Source organism: Ambystoma mexicanum, chromosome 1p, assembly GCF_040938575.1.
Source record: "Ambystoma mexicanum isolate Mex_15411 chromosome 1p, UKY_AmexF1_1, whole genome shotgun sequence".
Classification (NCBI taxonomy): Eukaryota; Metazoa; Chordata; class Amphibia; order Caudata; family Ambystomatidae; genus Ambystoma; species Ambystoma mexicanum.
Genome location: NC_090921.1, coordinates 764,354,318 through 764,374,530, shown reverse-complemented (window position 1 = coordinate 764,374,530; position 20,213 = coordinate 764,354,318). Strand labels below are relative to the sequence as shown.

The following is a 20,213-nucleotide window of genomic DNA, read 5'->3' as shown; positions in this document are numbered from 1 at the left end:
CACCAGTGTGCTTTCAACATCTTGCATGGACGGCGCACGTCAGGCGGTTGCTCCGGGTGGAGATGGTCAGGTGAATTGCAGGGGCCAAGCCTGCGTTAGTAGCGGAGGGCGGAGCCATGAGGTGCCATATTACAAGGGAAGGAGGAGAGTTACAGTGGTTGTGGTGGGCAGGCTATCGAAGAGGGGCAGCGGTGAGGGTTGGAGGGGTGAAAAGACACGTGAAAGCACAGGGATCAGGGACATTCTAGCCGTTGCACGCGGTTGTTCTTTTACTGATGTATTGCTTTATATGAATATTGACTGCTAGACATACCAAACCCTTCTTAACTGTATCTCTTTTGCCATTAAATTGTATTGCTTTTATAAACTTTTTGCACCGTTTCATATGTTTCAACTTTGATTTCTATATTGGATCCTGCACCTGTGCTTTCTCTTATCAGTCTAGCAAATGCATTTACGCTAGTCCGCTTTCCTGCTCCATTATTGCTCGGAGCATACATAGCGGGGCAGTCCCCCACTCTGCCCCCCCCCACCCTGCACATGATAGTAAAAGCAATGAGACCAGGGTCTAATCAACTCATAATAATCCACACAGAAACAGTTGCAATATTTCGAAACACAACATCATAGTTTATTGGGGCACATTAATCAGGGTGGTACCAGCCACATCATTAAACAAAATTATAATCCAAGGGATGACGCGTGCCAATCGCTGTTTGCCATTTGCAAACAGCAGCCATCTGCTTCTGGTTTCCATGACTGCCAGTCAGTCTGAAGAGAGGACATCCACTTCTGGTCTCCATGACTACCAGTCAGTCTAAAGAGCGGACATTCGTTTCTGGTTTCCGTGACTGCCAGTCAGTCTAAAGAGAGGCCTTCCACTTCTGGTTTTCAGAACTGCCAGTAAGTCTTTCTCTGGACCACTGACTTCAGGTGACGGAGTCTCAGCTATCCCTAAGGGGAGTCAGTGCTGGTCGACCGGCTTTGGCTCGAGTGCAGCCATTCTGGAACCGCTTGTGGCCGCAACAATAGCATCAAAGTTCTCCTCTTCGGCTAGGACCGCCCCTCAACTCCAACTGCAACAAAAAAAAAGATCTTAGCATTAGGGCTGTACCAAATACCATATTTAGTATTTGGCCGAATACCGAATAGTTTGTTAACTATACGGCGAAGCCGAATATGAAGCCGAATAGTTGCTTTATTTAATAAATCATGTTCCAAACTTTAAAAAACACACTTATTAAAAAAACAAATAAAGCACCATTTTAAATGTATTCTATATTTTAATTTTCCTTCATTGTAATTAATTTAGCATCTTTATTTAAAGTATAAAAGCAAGAAATAAAGCAGATTTAACCAAAATGAAGGGACCAAATGAACAAAAGATTGTTGCATATTCAGTGCCAGTTAAAGTGGGAGAATTCACTAATGCAAAATGACTGCATTTGTGAATCAGATGCATTGCATTCTCTATCCAGTTGCAAAGTCGATGTGGTCGAGTTTCGAAACTTCTTGGCAGCTCAAATAGAAACGTATAAAATGGTTCATGTCGGCTCATGCAGGACACAAGTCAAGAGGAAATCTGAAATGCATGAACTCCATCTCACAACTATTCACCCCACCCAAACAAATGCTGCTCACTTTTCACTTATCCTAGCCACTCTTTCTCGCCAATACACAAACCTATGCAAGTTATAATTTCCTGATAAAATATCAGATACAGTTAAACTCAGGACTCAAGTCCTTAAAAACAGAAAAGGAGGGACTATGACGTTCGCAATGGGAAGTGACATGACAGGAATTGAAAGTATCTATGCACATTTCTTTCAGTTTATTTTTTCCAACTGAAAAAAGTGCACATTGCATATAAACATTTGACAAAAGAAAAGATCTTCCTGTATTGTTGCAGGCTATTTATAAAAGATGAGCATCTTTTTTGTCTAAGAATCTGTAAACATGCCCTAAGGAGCAGATTACAATATAAGATATTTTTCAGCTGTGAGAATAGCAATTTGTCTGGTCTAATTCTATTACGTTTTTCAAACTGAACTCTATATTTGCCTTTCTGAGTTCATGTTACATTGTATTCAAATGAGAATGTCAAAGTATTTGGCAAGAGCCGAATATCAAGAAACTATTCGGCAGGAGCCAAATAGCTTTTTTTCAGCCGGAATTCGGCCGAATACTTACTCGAAGCCAAAGTTCGGTACACCCCTACTTAGCATATAAATACACAATCATATTAGTCAAACATTTCTACATATTACACGAGTACCAACAATATTCCAAATGACACTACAGGACCTGAAACAGAAAAGTTATTCATAAAAAGTTATTCCCAAACTTACACTACGGACCTAAAACAGAAAAGCTATTCCTCACCATGCACACTTTGCATTACAACAATCCTATATCCTAGAACACAATGGAACCTTATTAGGCACCTACCGGCCCCTGAGTCAATACCTCCACCTACACCCAGTGCAGGTGCTGCAAAAGGGAGAGGGAAAGTGGGACTTCAAGCGGGGGGGGTTTGCAGAAAACCAAGTGGATGGGCAACCGCAGCCCCCAGCTTATGAGCTCTCCCTGGGCCCGAGACCGGATGTGTTGGACCCGGGGAGCCTACTTCCACCTCCAGGTGAGAGGAGGAGGTGAGGTGTTGGATGTCCCGGGGAGAGGTGGTCAGAGGGGCCGCCCGTTAGGTGGCCAGCCTCTTAGCGGGGCAATCCCCCATTCTGCCCCCCTGCACATAATAGTAAAAGCAATGAGACCAGCATCTAATCAGCTCATGATAATCCACACAGAAACAGTTGCAAAGTTTGGAAACACAAGATCACAGTTTATTGGAGCACAGAAATCAGGACAGTCCCATCCACATCAGTAAACAAGTTTGTAATCCAAGCGGTGACCCGTGCCACTCCCCGTTTGCCATTTGCAAACAGCAGCCATCCGCACCTGGTTTCCATGACTGGCAGTCATTCTAAAGAGCGGCCATCCGCTTCTGGTTTCCATGACTGCAGTCAGCTTAAAGAGCGGCCATCCGCTTCTTTTCAGAATTGCCAGTCAGTCTTTCTCTGGACCACTGACTTCAGGTGAAGGAGTCTCAGCTCGCCCTAAGGGGAGTCAGTGCCCATCGACCAGCTTTGGCTCGAGTACGGCCATTTTCAGAACCGCTTGTGGCCGCAACCACAGAGTCAAGGTTCTCCTCTCCAGCTAGGACCGCCCTCCCAAACTCAGCCACGCTTTTTGGGTGGCTCCCCCAACCCCCCCAGTGCCCCCATATCTAAGCTCCTTATCTGCATACACATCTCATACTTATGTCTGCTTATGCAGATCCTGCCCCTTCTAGGGCTGTGAACCCCCCACAGGGAAAAACCTTCGGTATGTTCACATAACTCCCTGCCATGTGAGCCCCTGGCATCTGTCTGCCAGGTCGGTCGCTCCCATAAACTTTGTATGGATCACTTAATCTTCGGCTCCAGTGAGAACGGGCCGCCTTTGGTACCCGACTGACAAGTCAATCACTTTCCCATAACCCCTGTGTGGATCACCCATTTCTGTTCGAGAAAAAGGCCCACCTCTGGTATCTGATGCCAGGTCACTGCCAGGTCAGTCATTGTCATAACAATGCCCCTAAATTGTTTGTTCTAAAAGCTGAGTTATAGCCCCCACTGTGCAGTCTCCCAGGCCTGCAGTTATTTCCTAAACTGATAACTGGCAGGTTACACCCTGGGGCTTAACTCAGTGGGTTATCTCCATGTGTGCAGGTACTGTATTGTTGGTATTCCTGGGTAACGGGCACCCAGGGGTATCACTTTTCTGCCAAAGTGCCGTTCATAGCCCACATTCATAATCACCTGTTCTTATCATCCTATCAACGTAGTCAGCGCTCATCACCCAAGAAAATGTAAGGGTTTGTTACACCCCGCTAAAATATCGACCCGCGGCGTGCCTTTCCCAAACCCATATCAGTGCAACGAGCACTCAACCCCCGAGCTATTATGCTCTTGAATCCAGGAGTTTAACAGTTTTGAGCTGCGTTTGCAACCTTTCGGCTAATTAGAGAAGCCCTGTGTCAGCGCACTTTTCCTATTATTCCCAGAGCATCTTAACAGGTAGTACTGCTGATACCGACCTCGCACAATAACCATCGGAACCCTGAAGCAACATTAATACTGTGAAGTATCCTCCCAACTGTCCTGCCACGAAAAATGCCCTAATATCCTGCAAGTGGCCCAGGCCTCCCTAGTCTTTTGTACCTTTGAAGGTCTGGTGACCACCCCTAACACCTGGTAACAATGAATATGCCTTCCACTTGTGGACCCTCGAATTGTACATAAAAAACATAATTTTAAATTGTCAGTGTACTAAAGCTATCCATCCAGTTTTACCGCCGGCCTGTAGCCTGTGGGAGTGTCCCACACATTACCAAACTTCTGGGCACTTCTGCTGTGCTCATGGTCATACTCCTGGGACCTCCGTGAGGCGGTCCTAATCGTCCTCAGATATCTCCATTCTCCATGACAACACGTAAACATAAGTCCAGTATTGACACCATAATTATGCACAACAATGCCCCCGAGTTCGGCCCATCGGTGATGATGGACCCACTGGTGGGTTTGTAATTCAATTATTCTTTGGTTCCTCCTAGCAAGCCAGCTCTAAGGATAGGGTGGGGTTCCTAAATGGCAACCTCGTATGGCTATGCTGAAGCTCTGGTGACCACCACAAACCAACTACCTCTCTTTCCCTACCGACATTGGTCAGTCAAATAGCACCTAGGGTCTATTAGGGTGGGGGGTTCAGGGGAGCCGAGCTAATTTGTTCACTTCCCTTAGTCCTTACTCACGGACCCCCAAATCCTCCCTTGTATGGCAGCTCCTATGTTGCAGAGCTGCCGGAATGTCAAGCCCTCATTACACTGGGTCCATACACCTACTACAGTGTGCATACGCACACATCACATGCAATTATATTTGAACCAAACCCCCTTGATTGCTCTTTCCTTTGAGTGCCCAATTGTCAGATGTACTTCATGAATGCAACTGTGCTATGCACTAATAGCCTAAACCTCCAACCTGATATGGGGCGCAATTGATGTCAGTTCCTTCCGTTTTCCTTGCATGATATGATATTGATAAAACCCCTGGATAGAAATGTTTCCAAAGCAACAATACCCAAAGTGAAAGAGAAAATGGGGGAAATCAGGCCACCTATCTTTCTAGGCCTTGTCGTATCTGGCCGTGGCGGTGCAGCAGCACAAATTGCAGGGGGGGGGGGATTCCTTTGTTATATTTGCAGTTGCTATAATAACCAGAAGACACTTCTTTCCTCCTGAGTGCCACATAAAAACTCTTAAACTGAGGCATGCCCAGCCACTTGCCACTCATGTCCAATGCCTCACTTGTACCGTGACCAACCTGCCAAATGATCCTTTAGATCTGTAAAATCAGATATACCTATGGTGCTACAAGCCACCTGCATCAGGCCGATAAGTGCGGCAGCATGGCCGAATGGGGAAGAAGTGCAAATCCTTCCTTACACTGTGCATTACCAAGGACAAACTGGTGTTCTTCAGGGAACTACACAGCAATGCAGCCTACCGCCTCGTGCTGCCCATGGCCATTACCGAGTGCAGGGGCTATTATGCTTGAAGAAATTCCCCACCGGATCGAGTACTGGCCACACACAGGAGGAACCATATGGCGGTAAAAGGGCCCAGCTTTACTGGCTGCTGAAATGTGCTGGGAAATGTGCATTTTTAAACAATATTAATTCGGCAACATATGGCGAAACTCCTAGATACTCATTCCTATGCCATAAATGCGCCTTTCACTTTGGTCCGCAATTCGAATGCTGTGTGATCCCTCATGCATATGCCACAAGCTGCCAAAAATGTTGCATACTATTGTTCAAGCACCAATCCCCACTAGTGTTGCACCCAGCACATCAGGTCCCTCTGTAAACGTACTCGTGCACCTGAAATCTGAGGGGATGCACTAAACAAATACCTACTCCCAGTGTCAACGAACCAGCAGCGAACCGTATGCAAAACAAAAACAATGCAAGTAAAAAGCGCATATCTCTGGTGAATGGTTATTAGCAGACTAACCCTGAAAAGTTGCCCTTGCAACCCGGCGACTGCCCCAGGTACAACAAAGCATATATCAATCCGGCAATTTTGAAACTGCTCTCGCCATGGTGTAGTGAATCTCATTGGCCCTTAAAAAATACCCAGTCGGCACAGCGACCACCCAATGCACAACCAAAGCAACAAGACATGGACCCGACAATATGGTATTGGTTTTGTGGTTTGTAAAATGTATACAATTTTATTTAAGCTTGATAAGGCTTTTGTTAAACTGAATTTATCAATAGGCAGGCCCTTTTTGAGAGTCATTCCATGGGGCAGGACCTTTTGGAGACAGGCTGTGCAGTTTTAAACTAAACAGTTATGTGCTTTTAATGACGTATTTGAAAATGTATAGTCTGCTTAGAATGCTCTGTGGTTATGCATGACGGCTAGGATAGCGCATAGATGTTGGTATCATCAGATCCTACTGCTACGTGTAGAGTTTATGCTCTAGAACTGTTTTTGAGATGTTGACTACATCGCTTGGGAATAAGTTGAAAATATGTGTAAATGGTTTAGTAAGTTTTTAGTGTTTATGGCACCACAATCATTCAGACACTCACACAATCATTCAGACAGTCGCACAATCAATCAGACACTCAAACAATCAATCAGACACTCAGGCAATCAATCAGACACTCAAACAATCAATCAGACACTCGCACACTCATTCAGACATTTCAATATTAAAGCTTGGAACCTGCCGCCCTTATCGCCTTTCCAAACATGAAATTAAACATTAAATAAACACTGACTGCACTTTTGGTGCGCTTGTCTTTTTGTGATGTGGCATATTTGCACATGTACAATGCCTTTTATCAGCTTCACAGCACCGATAAAGTGGATGAAACATTTAAAATGCATGCAATATGTCATTGGTATTTGAGTTTCTGCCAAAGATCACATATGTTGTGCAAGTGGTACAGCCGCGATTTAATGGTGAAAAGTAGTAGTGTTGATGACATTTTAAGGGTGACAATCATTCAGACACTAGCACAATCATTCAGACACTCACACAATCGGACACTCGAACAACATGTGTCTTCAAGGCAGCCAGTGGCCGTGAGAGAAATTCATACATGCCAACATGCCCCATTCCGGCCTGGAGCTGCTAGTCCATTTCTGATTTTAACTTTGAATTCTGGGACTTCTAATACTGGGTATGCAGTGGGGAAATCTGGGACTACAAGGCTCAGGATACAGAGCCAAAACCAAGACTGAATTTCCATTTCCTGACTGGAATGGGGTGTGTTGGCATGTATGCAAGTGGAATAAGAGGGAAAGGACTTACAGGATTTTGGGCTTTAAGTCCAGATCTCCATTGATCAGACAGCATCCAGTGTATTTGACTTTGCTAGGGTTGAGTTTTGACTGAGGCTCACTCTAAAATATCGAAGCCAAAAGCATGAAGCAAAGTACCTTGAACATTAAGCTAATCAAGTGGGGGACATTGGATATAAATATGGGCCCATATAGGTTTTCCCCAATACAGTTTTCAGGATATGTAGACATGGATTTTGTTTTTAAAAACAGATAAGTATAAGGAAAGAGCAGGTATGGGTAGACAAAGCAGCAGAGGGCCCCAGGTGGGGAGAACTAGGGATGAGAGGAGTGACCAGTGATTGGCAAGAGGTTATTTGAAGAGTAAGCCTTCAGGTCCTCCCTGAAGATTTGGAAGGAGGAGGTCAGTGTTACCTGCATTGGTAAATTGTTTTACAGATAGGGTGCATATCGGATAAATGCCTGTTTCCTGTTTCCCCCTTTGCAGGCCTGCTTTTTCCAGGCCCTCATAGATGGTGTGTTTCTTTGTCAGTATCTTGCTGCATTTGTGAGAATGCCAGTACAATGGCCTTGCAAAGAGGTACAGGAACCCCTCTAGAAAGGTGGTGAGAGGATCAGTGGAAATACTGCGTCCTGTCCTAAGCCTAGTGATGGGGGTACCTGATTCATACCCCTTTTCCATGTGCCTGCATGTTGACTCACAGTACACCTTTTTCTCATGCCATACCTGTGAGCAATGGCCATCTGGCAAGGGTGCAAAGTCCTGACTTTTAAAAATGTGTATTAATGAATAGAATGAGGAGAGTAATTCCATCTCCAAAAAGGTAATCTTCCAACCAGAATTCCTTTCTCCGTCAACTTTATGCCAAAAGCATAGTTTGCTTGTGCACTGCTGCATCAATAGACTGATCCGCGGTGCCTGCTCTACTCATGGCACAGAGCAAGTTCAAAGGTCACAAGATGCCCACTTAACAGCAGCAGTGGCAGCCAAGTCACTGCAGTGCAGGGGCAGCATTTACAATATGCCCTGCTGTACCAACTAAACGCCGATGATCATAAGTCAACCATGATGGTGGAAGTGTAATCTCTAAATTAAGGCTATGCCTTAGTTTAGGAATAGTGCATGGCAGTACTTATGATCCACATCCCAATTGATATTGCACATGTGTTAGCTCATGTGAGTCAACTCTGCTATGCAAGGTGATGTGTATTCTTGTCATTCGGGCGACTCTTCTTTGATCTCTTTGTAAGGGCAGGACCCACTGGACGAGACAGACAGTTGTCCTGGGTCCGAGCATCAAAGGAGCACACCCATTCAAGAGGATTAGCCTCAAACCAAGGTGCTGCATCTCTAAAGGACTTTCTTCTTAATAAGAAGCAAGGGGCAGGATTATGATAGACAGGAGTGCTCTGGTCAATGGAAGGAGACTTACACAATTTTGTATCTCTCTGTCTCTCTCTTTCCCTTTCCTGTTCGTCACACTTCCTATGAAGCAAAGCAGGACAAGACCCACCTGGAGAGTCAGGATTCTTGTTTGATCTCTTTGTAAGGGCAGGTAGCACCCTGAGCATGAGACAGACAGCTGTCCTGGGCCCGAGCATCAAAGGAGCACACCCATGCAAGAGGAGTAGCCTCACACCAAGGTGCTGCACCTCTAAAGACCTTTCTTCTTAATAGGAAGAAAGGGGCAGGATTATGATAGGCACGAGTGCTCTGGTCAATAGAAGGAGATTTACACCATTTTGTTTCTCTCTGTCTCTCTCTACCTTTCCTGTCCATCACACTTATTCTAAAACAAAGCACTTTGGGTGCGACATCAGATGGGCAAAGTCTACTGCATTCGAGAGCAGGGATTACACCAATAATGCAGACTAGCTTTACTCCAATAACCTGGGTACGTTTGCTTTTAAATGAAGGGGTATCCCACCCCTTCGACAGATCCTCTTAAGACACTGAAGATTTTCTCTGTGGCAACTAAAAAGAACTCACTGGACTTCCTTTGGGAAAGTTACGCTTTCTAAAGCCCTCAGCCTGAGGTGAGGAAGGAGCCATCCAAGGCAGAAGAACAGTCTGCTCTCTATCCACTCCCAGGGGACATTGGCAGTGAACCTTTGCTGTGGACCAGGGCCCGTTGAATCTCCCTGCTCTGCTGCACGGGACTGGTTGCTCTGTGCTCACTGCACTTTGAACGAGAGGCTTTTGCACTTCTACACTAATCCGTACTGTTGCTTGCACTTCAATCAGTTCAATGCTGCATCGTGTCCCAGCTGCGCCCATCATTGGCTAGCCCCGAAGTTACTGCTCGACACCGGGACCAGAGACATTTTTATGAGAGGGCACTTGCCCAGGGCCCCCACGTTGGAGGGGGCCCCAGAAAGCTAGCTGATCTGAAGAAGTAAGATTCCATTGTTCACCTGTCTTAAATAGCACACTTCAGGATATTTTATGGGGTGCTGCTGAGTCTCTAAACCCATTGCCTTTCTAATTTGGCAATTGCATTCTGCCTTGATCAGTTCATGATTTTTGCTTTCTGTGTTCACTCTGTTATACATAGTTTGTGTGTTCCTTATGGCACAACTCTGTAGCATTCTTTCCTTCCTATGGGAATTATGTTGATCATGTGCAATAGGTAATGGTGAAATGCATATTGATAAATTGAGAGCCACAATGGTTCAGAAGTTAGCTCAGTGTGTTAAGCACCCATTGCAGATATATGTGTTCATATCCAAAATTAGAATATCACATTCCAGCAAGGCTGGCTGAGCCTTTCCTATGTCTGAAGTTTATAAACCTGCCTGCCTATGTACTTGGTTTTGCAGAACAACATCTACTATTATCAGCAATGTACCTGTACCAGATAGAGGTTGCCATTGAACAGTCGTTCAGCATTGGCGACAACAGGACGTACAGCGGCTACTGGAACAGCCCGCTCCTCCCGCACAAGACCTACAGCGTTTACTTCCAGGCCGCCAGCAGGGCCAACGCGGAAATCAAAATTGACTGCGTTAGGATAGCTACAAAAGCTGCGATAATCGTGACCCAGTATACAACACCGTACATTTGCATCGCCCCAGCTGCAGGCGACGACCAACTAACAGCACTGGCAGTACCACCTCATCAAGATAACCTGAAATGTCAACCCAGTTTTAATGAATTGTATCAGTGTAAAGGTTTTCATAATATCTCTGTAATTCTTCATTGATCAAGGTAGGATCGAAAGTCATTCCTCCTGAATGTTTCTCCACGGCTCAAATAGCTATGCTCCCATTGACAATCCTCAGAGAATGAGCTAATAAACGACTGCATTTCAACCCCCACACTTTGAAATATGCACATCTGATCCCAAGCAAAGCTTGTTCTGCTGTTCCACTTAGTCATTTATTAGGTCATATTGTGAGGAAAGGCCTCCCATGCTCTTATCAGCTCTTTGCTGCTCGTCTGCCGCCTGCCCAGAATCTAGGCCACATCTCGGAGGTAAGAGTCAGAACTACAAGTCAACTCACGCATACCCATGCCCTCATACTAGATACCTCAGAATGTGCAACCGCACGCTGCAGGCCACCTTCAACACGAACACCCACAATGCCCGGCTATGCTCACGCACCTTGTCACCCCCGCCACATGTGACCACGGCTAGACTCTTCCGCAAAAAGCCTACAGCTTCTATGAATACTGACAATATAGCAGATAATGAAGTACTTTACCACACCCACATGGATGCCACCCCCATACAAAATGTGTTACCACCTGTGTCCACCACCACTGAAAATGAGACCCCCAGTGTAAAACCTGTGGTTTGCAATTCTTCTACCACCATTTTGAAGGCTACTGTGCCAAATGTGTTACCACTTGTGCCCACCACCACTGAAAATGAGCCCCCAGTGTAAAACCTGTGGTTCGCAATTCTTCTACCACCATTTTGAATGCTACTGTGCCAAATGTGTTACCACTTGTGCCCACCACCACTGAAAATGAGCCCCCCAGTGTAAAACCTGTGGTTTGCAATTCTTCTACCACCATTTTGAATGCTACTGTGCTAAATGTGTTACCACTTGTGTCCACCACCACTGAAAATGAGCCCCACAGTGTAAAACCTGTGGTTTGCAATTCTTCTACCACCATTTTGAATGCTACTGTGCCAAATGTGTTACCACCTGTGTCCACCACCACTGAAAATGAGCCCCCCAGTGTAAAACCTGTGGTTTGCAATTCTTCTACCACCATTTTGAATGCTACTGTGCCAAATGTGTTACCACTTGTGCCCACCACTACTGAAAATGAGCCCCCAGTGTAAAACCTGTGGTTTGCAATTCTTCTACCACCATTTTGAATGCTACTGTGCCAAATGTGTTACCACTTGTGTCCACCACCACTGAAAATGAGCCCCCCCCAGTGTAAAATCTGTGGTTTGCAATTCTTCTACCACCATTTTGAATGCTACTGTGCCAAATGTGTTACCACCTGTGTCCACCACCACTGAAAATGAGCCCCCCAGTGTAACATCTGTGGTTTGCAATTCTTCTACCACCATTTTGAATTCTACTATTACAAATGTGTTACCACCTGTGTCCAGTCCCTCCCCAGCCATTACCGAACCACATCTAAAATGCGCCTTGATTAACGCTAGGTCCATCAATGCCCACGCTTTAGACATCCACGACCTCCTAACCACCCATGACCTCGATCTGCTCATGATCTCAGAAACATGGCTACACGAGGCCTCTGGCCTGACACTCGCCCTCGCACTACCACCTGGATACTCCATCACTAGACAAGATCGTCTCTCCAAAGGTGGAGGTGTAGCAATTATTGCCAAAGACTGCCTCCCCATCAGGAAGGCAGAGAAATCCTTGCACAATAGTGACTACCTCCAAGTCAAAATTAACCTATCTCCCCAATGTACCATTGCTATCCACATTGTCTACCGCCCCCCAGGCCCAACAGGTGACTTCCAAGCCTCTCTCATCCACCTCCTCTCTGACAACCTCAAAAATTAATCAAAAGCCATTCTCCTTGGGGATGTTAACCTAGGTCTCCTGGACAGGAAGGACCCAGCAGCCAAATCCCTTGACTCAGCCCTCAAGGCTCTAGGGTACAATAACACCATATTTAGCCCAACCCACACCCAGGGCAGAACCCTTGATTGGATTGCGCAACATAACTGCCCACTCATCATCACTGGAAACTCTGCCACCCCATGGTCAGACCACCACATCATCACCTTCAGCATCCTCACCACCTGCTCCACCACCCCCCCACCCCAGCCACTGCCACCCTGCCTTGCCAGAAGCTCCCGCCAACTCACTAAGGAAAAGCTACTGCCTTTCCTCCAAGGCCCAGCCTTCCGACCCCCTTTCTCCACAGACCCAGAAACACTCGCAACAGCCTACGAAGTTGCCATCAAAGCAGCCATTAATTCCATTGCCCCCCTTAAACCCAGTAAGTCCAAACTCACCACCCACTCCAACTCCTGGTTCACCCTGGACCTCCTCGCACTCCGCATTGAAAAAAAGGCCGCTCTCACTCAGTGGCAAATGTCTCACTCCGACAAAGACAAGATGACTTTTAAATCATGGTCCACTAGATATAAAAAAGCAATCACCCTAGCTAAGGCCAAATCCTTTGAATTCAGAATCTCTGAAGCACAATCCAGCACTAAATAAATTTTTAGGGAGCTTGAAACACCTACGCCCGCTCCCCAGAACTTCACCAAAGACAAGGCCTGGTGTGATGATAGACAAACAGCCATGAAAAATAAATTAAGCCTGCTCCAAAACAAAATACTAACCACAAAGCAAGCCCTACCCAACACACACACCCCTGTCCCACCACCAGCCCCGCCCCCCCCAACCTTTCTCATTCAAACCCATTCTAGAAAAAGACATCACCAACATAATGAGGAACATCAAACCCTCCAATTGCAAAGGTGATGCATGCCCAGCCACCATTATCAAAGACTGCGCCGGAGCGCTAGCTCCTTTCCTTACAGCCTTTGTAAACGCCTCCTTTGCTACTGGGAAAGTCCCTGCCTCCCTCAAGGAAGCCTGGGTCCGCCCTCTCCTAAAAAAAACCTACTCTCGACCCCACATCCCCCAACAACTATAGACCTATCACCACTGTCCCTTTCCTCCTCAAAATACTGGACAAAGCAGCCTACATGCAGGTTCAACACTTCATTGAAGAGAACAAACTTCTAGGACTCCGCCAATCAGGCTTCCGCCCTAGACACGGGACTGAAACCGCCCTACTTGACCTGAAAAAACAAATGGATGATGCCAGAGACATGGGCAAACCAGCAATTCTCTTACTTCGTGACCTTTCCGCGGCTTTCGACTTCGTGGATCATGACGTCCTATGCCACCACCTCTCCTCTACTGCTAAATTCTCCCCTGAAGCCGCAGCATGGATCACTTCCTTCCTACAAGACAGAACCATGCAAGTATTCTCTGACTTAGCATCCGCATCACCAACCATCATTCTCTGCGGTGTGCCCCAAGGCTCCTGCCTTTCACCCACACTCTACAACATCTTCACACGGCCACTTTTTCTCATCCTCGACGCCATGAGCATTTCATACACTAACTACGCCGACGACACACAGATCCTCCTCACTCTCACTGGCAACTATGACACTGACTCCATGACCCTCAACAACCTCTACAACACCAACCAAGCCTGGATGGCAGACAATGGACTATACCTCAACTCAGACAAGACCGAACTCCTTCTGGTAGGCTCACCCGACACGCTGAAAAATCTAGACTCCCAATTCAGTCATTTCACCATTGACTCCATCAAAATACCTGTCTCAGAATCAGTCAAAACCCTTGGAGTCTACTTGGATTCCAACCTATCCATGGATAAACAAGTCAACGCTATAGCCTCGGCAGCTGCATACCATGCCAAACTTATCAACGCAGTCAGGCCCTTTCTCTCCAGAGAGAACTGCACTAACATAGCCAGAGCCATCACTGGATCTAGGCTTGACTATTGTAATGTACTATTTCTAGGCACCTCTAACAAAAACCTAGAGAGGCTACAAATCATTCAGAATAGTGCTCTCCAGGCAGCCCAAGGCATTGCCAAAACAGAACACATCTCGGAGGCTAGAAAACTAGCACACTGGCTCCCAATAAAAGAAAGGATCATCTTCAAGACTCTGACACTGACCCACAAGTGCATTCACCTTACTGCCCCTGACTACTTCTCCCAAAGGATCCATCCCGTCTCTTCTACGAGACCAACCAGATCACCATATACTAACATGCTCTCTGTGTCATTAGTAAAAAAAAGTCAGAGCGGGCGGATCCAGCTTCCCATATCTCGCACCCACTCACTGGAACGCCCATCCCCCACAATCCGAGGTGAGGCCTCCCTCAGCACCTTCCGCAAAACCATGAAAACCATCTTATTCACATAAGATGCCTTGCACCAGTCAAATACATCTCATTTGTTCCTAATGCATAAACTGTACTGTAATGACCAACTGTACCAACCAAAATGTCAGCTCTATGCTTTGTCGAATGCATAATGTACCACTGAATGACTCTATGCCTGTAACTAAGCTCTTGCAAGTAACAGCGCCTCAATGCCCATGGGTTACTTGCGTGCTATATAAATTTAAATAAATAAATACATAAATAAATAAAAACGAACATATCATCCGTAAGGTGAAGGCCTAGAAATTGGTTTGTTCAGATGGGGTGTTGTAAAACCTAGGCAATCACCTCCAACGATGGCAGAAACTGTTAGTCCAAGAGGTGAACAACTATCAAAATTCAAGACTATGGAACAACAGCATTCATGTTTGTATCCTGGATTTGCCAGCAGACGATACAGTGATCCTGGTCAACTCATCTAATATATCTTACATTACTGTGCTGTCTTCTGTGAGGTTTGCCTTCTCGCATGCTGCTGGTATCATTTAGCCCATTACTTGATCTTTCTTCTTATGTAGGCCATTTGGGTGGAAGGGTTGGTAGACAGAAGAGAGCGGACCATATGGTGCAGGCATCAGGCAAGCATATTTTAAGGTCTGCTTGTTTGACACAAAAGACTGTTCGCTTTTTGTAAAAGACAATGGTTTTTATGCACATTTATAGATGAAAATGTCTCAAGCCATTGTTTTGTAAGTATTTAAAGCTTTAAAATACAAAAGACAAACCCAGATTAAATTTGTTAAATCACATCGATTGGTATGCTGGTTCTTATATACTAATATACAAAAAAGGGGAACCCCAATATAACTACTAAAGTAGTAGCTCTACCTTTTATTGGGTTGGGTAGAATTATAGACGTAGAAGGTAGTTAGCTCATGTCACACATCTACAGCCAATAAACATTAAATCAATGCTGTAATACGTACAAAATTCATAATTAATAGTCAATAGTTTTCAAATTCTTATAAAAATACACATTGGTTTATAGAAAAGATTGTTGATGGAGAAAACCCCATCCAGTTCACGTGGTGAAACAGTTACACACTATCTAAAAACAGACAATTTAGTTTGTGACACTTAGATTATGATATGTACTGATAAATATCTAGCAGATTGAACATGGATATAATAGTCTCTGCAGGAGTCGTATACTACCTTGCTTAGATCTAGTGGCCCTGTTAGGGGGAAGATGATATTCTGCTAACTAGAGGTTGTTACACTAGTTAGGAAAGGCTCGACATGTTTCAGTTCTCTGGTCGTTTTAGGAACTTTCTTCAGGAGTGGTGTCACTGTATCGAAATGGTTACAATAAAAGAACAGTAAAAACAGCAGAAAACACTTTCAAATTCAAACAGGATATGGTCTGAATACATTGAGCATTGGTAGGTGATTCCTGTTCCTGTTGTGAGTGTATAGTAACACGGTTGGAAGGTTTGTCTGTGGATTTAGATATAAGACAAAAAGAACAGAAAGAAGAGAGTAAGCCATCAATGCTTAAGCGACTTCTAAAATAATTTAATTTTATTAGGCAATACTAGGTGTATTAATTACCCAGTCTTGTCTGGACGAGTAGTAGTTGTAGAGGAGTGGTCCTGAATATAGCAGGGAATAGTCCTCTTGGTCATTAGTGGACTCCAACTGGAGTTTCACAAAGACCTGTAAATATATTAACAATTTTTAGTTAGCATAATGATTATGAGGTAGGGCTCGAGCAGCAACATTGCATGACTGCCACTAGTAGTGGCTTACCTTTCGTTATTGAGTAAAGGGTCCCTGTGGAGATGATCCATGTCCTTCGGGACACTCTAGGGCAAGTTGACAGGTGCGGGATAGGCTATTTACATGAGCCTCGACCGTCAGTGACTGCCTGTAAAACAGTGGCACGGGGAGGAATCAATAATGTTCATAGAAAGCAATACCTACGTTAGTAAGCTAGGTAGAGACACTGTCCCCGATAGTCAATTGTGAGGTAGAACGAAGAAAGGCTTACCTTGCACTATTGGGCGTGTGCTGTAGTTGATCAGATAGTTTACATAAAGTCAACTCTTCCAGTTAGTGCCTTAAACGCTCTCGATGCGGATTCGCGGATCAAGTGCACTGGAATAAAAAGGTATATGATTTCCAGTTAGGGGAGGGTCCTCTACAGGAGTTCGAAAAAGCCCCGTGTTTAAAGGATTAGTTTACATGCCGTGGCTAGTCGCGTGTCGTAAATTAACTGTTACGCTTACTCGTATTACACGACAGTGGATGAATATAATACTCGAGTTGGCCGCTAGGAATCTAGACTGTTTGAAGGGCCACTATGTTTATTAGCATGGTATTCGTGAGGACTTACCTGGATTTCCCCAATTGCGGTCTCGTAAGCTGCGTCTCCGAGGCGCGGGCTTCCCGTAGTAATCCGAGTGGCAATCACCATCTTGGGTGGGGAACAATATAAAGCAACACCAGTCCTTTTTTGCTTTTTACTGTTACTTGCTACAGTATAGATAATGGTTTAGATAACGAATATAGGAATCGAGTAGAGTGAAACAAAGTAGTTTACTGGTAGTACGAGCCATGCAAAGCCCGACTAGCAACTCCATAGTGTTGGTAAAAAACGGAGAAAATACAGTATTTGTCATTTGCATTGAGTTAGGGATCAGAACTACGGGAATTGCGGTTGCAATAATAACATTTAGGTTGTATGGAGGGAGAAACAGACACATTTTGTGATCCTACGTTAATGGTAAAAGCCTACTGATTTCTATGATTAAGACGCAAATAGTATGATTAGAATGGAGTCATAGTCCTATTACTGTCTAAGGCGATGCTATTCACATTCACCAGGTTCTATTATATTTTTTGCCATTCGGTGGCTTTGTTTAAACCTATTTGATCACTTTTAGTTTGGAAAATGAGTCTCTGTTCTTTTTCTATTAGTAGTTTCTTCTTTTTAGTAGTATCTTGCCCTTTCAGAGTTAGTAGCACGGTCCATTTAAGGTCATCACTTGAGTGGTTATTTTCAGAGAAGTGTTTAACCATGGGTGCTTGTAGTGTGTTATTACGTATACAACTTCTATGTTCTATGATATGTGTTTTTATTTTCCGAGTTGTTTTACCTATGTAATGAAGACTACAAGGACACGTTATCATGTCGATTACAAACTCTGAATTGCAATTGGTGACTGGTGACTTGCAATTGTTTCCATGGTGTCGATAAACCCATGTCGATTTCTTTAGATTTTTGGGTGTACTTACACACTGAACAGAATCCGCATGGGTAATGACACACTACTGGGTTCATGCCCCAGGTAGTTGTAAGATTGTCTTGTTCTGGTTTCTTGCCTTTAAATTTGCTGCTGCTCACCCTATTGCCTATGGTCATGCATTTTCGGTAGGTAAAAAGAGGACATGGAAACTTGCTATTAGATTGTTCGAATATCTTCCATTCTTTCCGTACTATATTAGTAATAGTTAGGCTCAAGTTGGTAAAGGTATTCACGCTCACTATTCTTGTGTCGGTTCCTTTTTTGACCTTTTCTTCAAGCAGCGCTTCTCGGTTGTTGTTATATGCTCTCTTCGCTGCCTTTTTAATCAATTTTTTTGGGTATTGACTCTCTTAGTGTTTTAGTGAGAGTTTCCGCCTCGTCTTCGTAGGTTTCTTTGGTGCTGCTGTTTCTTTTGAGCCGTAGGAATGGCCCGTATGGTAAATTATCTTTAAGGTGTTTTACGTGGTGGATGTGATAATGGAGGAGGGAGTTTTTATCAGTAGTTTTGAGATGACGGAGAGAATGAAGCTAGAATCATTCCCATTTTGCATAACACCCTTCTATATGTCATGTTTGGTAATGTGATTTGTTTACTTTCCAAGTCCGTTTTTTTTAAAATAAAATATAAAATGAGATTTAGTTCATGGTAAGAACTGGAAAAGAAAGTGTTCAAATTCAGAATGTGCAGAGTTGGTACACATCCCAGCTTCACCCCTTCACCCCTTAACCAATGTGTGATCCTGGGCATCTCATTTAATCTTGTATTGCCTAACCTCTCAATATTGCCAGTCCCTACACCTTTCAAAATTGTCAGCCCTTCCGAGTGATTTCCTTCTCATGGTATGATCTTCATAAAAGCCATATTCATGATTCCTCTGTGTTTATAGTGAGAATATTTATATTGCACCCCACAGGCATTTGTTCCTTTGATATCCAATGGCAACACTATTTGAAAACCATATCCCACTTCTAATCTCAGTCTGTCTGGATAAAGACACCTTCCTGGTAGCTTCTAATCTGCTTCCAGCATTTATGATACAGTATGTGTAGCATTCTCCTTCCTTCCAATTGGTGCTATCTATCCATGCATGCAAACCTTTGCAATCTGTGAGGCAGCTAATGTGAGTTGTCTATCTATTATGGGTTACATGTACCTTTTCCATACAGTCCTGCATTAATACTATATCTACCTTCCTGGATGTTATTGATAAAAAAGGTATCATGTGTGTACTAGAACAGTAACCCCTTTGTAGACTGCTAATATTCGTCTTCAATGCTACTTGTTTATCATTCCGATTAGAGCAAGAATGAAGAGGGCAAGGGGACTTAAAGGGAGTAAACGTGCTTATTATGCTGCGAGACAGCATATCAAACTATAGGTTGTGAGAGACGGATGGGGGGTAGTGGGTGCGACCAGTATTCTTGATCCCTTAATTCCTTTGGTTTGGTGGAGGGGGCCCCAAAGATGTCTGTGCCCAGGGCCCCAAAAGTGCTTAAGATGGCCCTGGCCGGGACCAGACGCGTACCACTGCTGAGCTGCATGCAACTCTGACCAGAGGTTACAAACATGGCTCAGCCCAGCTAGCTTTCAATCAGCTGCCTCACCAACCTGCACATTGATGCACACAAGATCACCAACTTTAATGACCGTCACCAGCCGACTCGCTCCGCTGAAATGCTATGCATTAACCCCTCCCAGTGGCTAAATCCTAACTCAGCCTGGCCAAGTGCAAAGAGATCCTGGGACTGCTCCAACCTGCAATGTTAAGAGCCACCCTTTGACCCACCCAGAGTGACCGCATTCATCCCTACTCGACGCCCACTTGCTGCTGGGGCCACATGATCCGTGTTGCTTCTGCTCTGTCTGGCAGATTAGAAGGTGCACGAGTATGAACAGTCTCATAGTGATTACTCTTCATGTATTCAGTGTTTCTTTCAATGCTTATTACATTCAGGCTTTTCTTGTCACCAACATTCCATTTTCTTACTCTCTCGTGTATATTACTGGGATGAGTATGAATAACGGTTCCCCTTAGGCCTCTCGGTTCTCCCGTTTTCCCTTTACCTGGGCTTGCCTTGGATAACGTCACTGGGGCCTTCGTATGTTCAGG

General features: G+C 44.7%; 1 long non-coding RNA gene across 1 annotated transcript in view; it reads right to left on the bottom strand.

Annotated features, from left to right (window-relative positions):
- Positions 1 to 620: 620 nt before the first annotated feature.
- LOC138564192 (uncharacterized) overlaps positions 621 to 20,213 on the bottom strand; it is a 102,409-nt gene continuing 82,816 nt past the window's right edge. Inside the window, exon 3 of the long non-coding RNA XR_011300200.1 lies at positions 621 to 1,076. This is a non-coding gene — a long non-coding RNA (uncharacterized lncRNA). The remainder of the gene's footprint in view (positions 1,077 to 20,213) is intronic.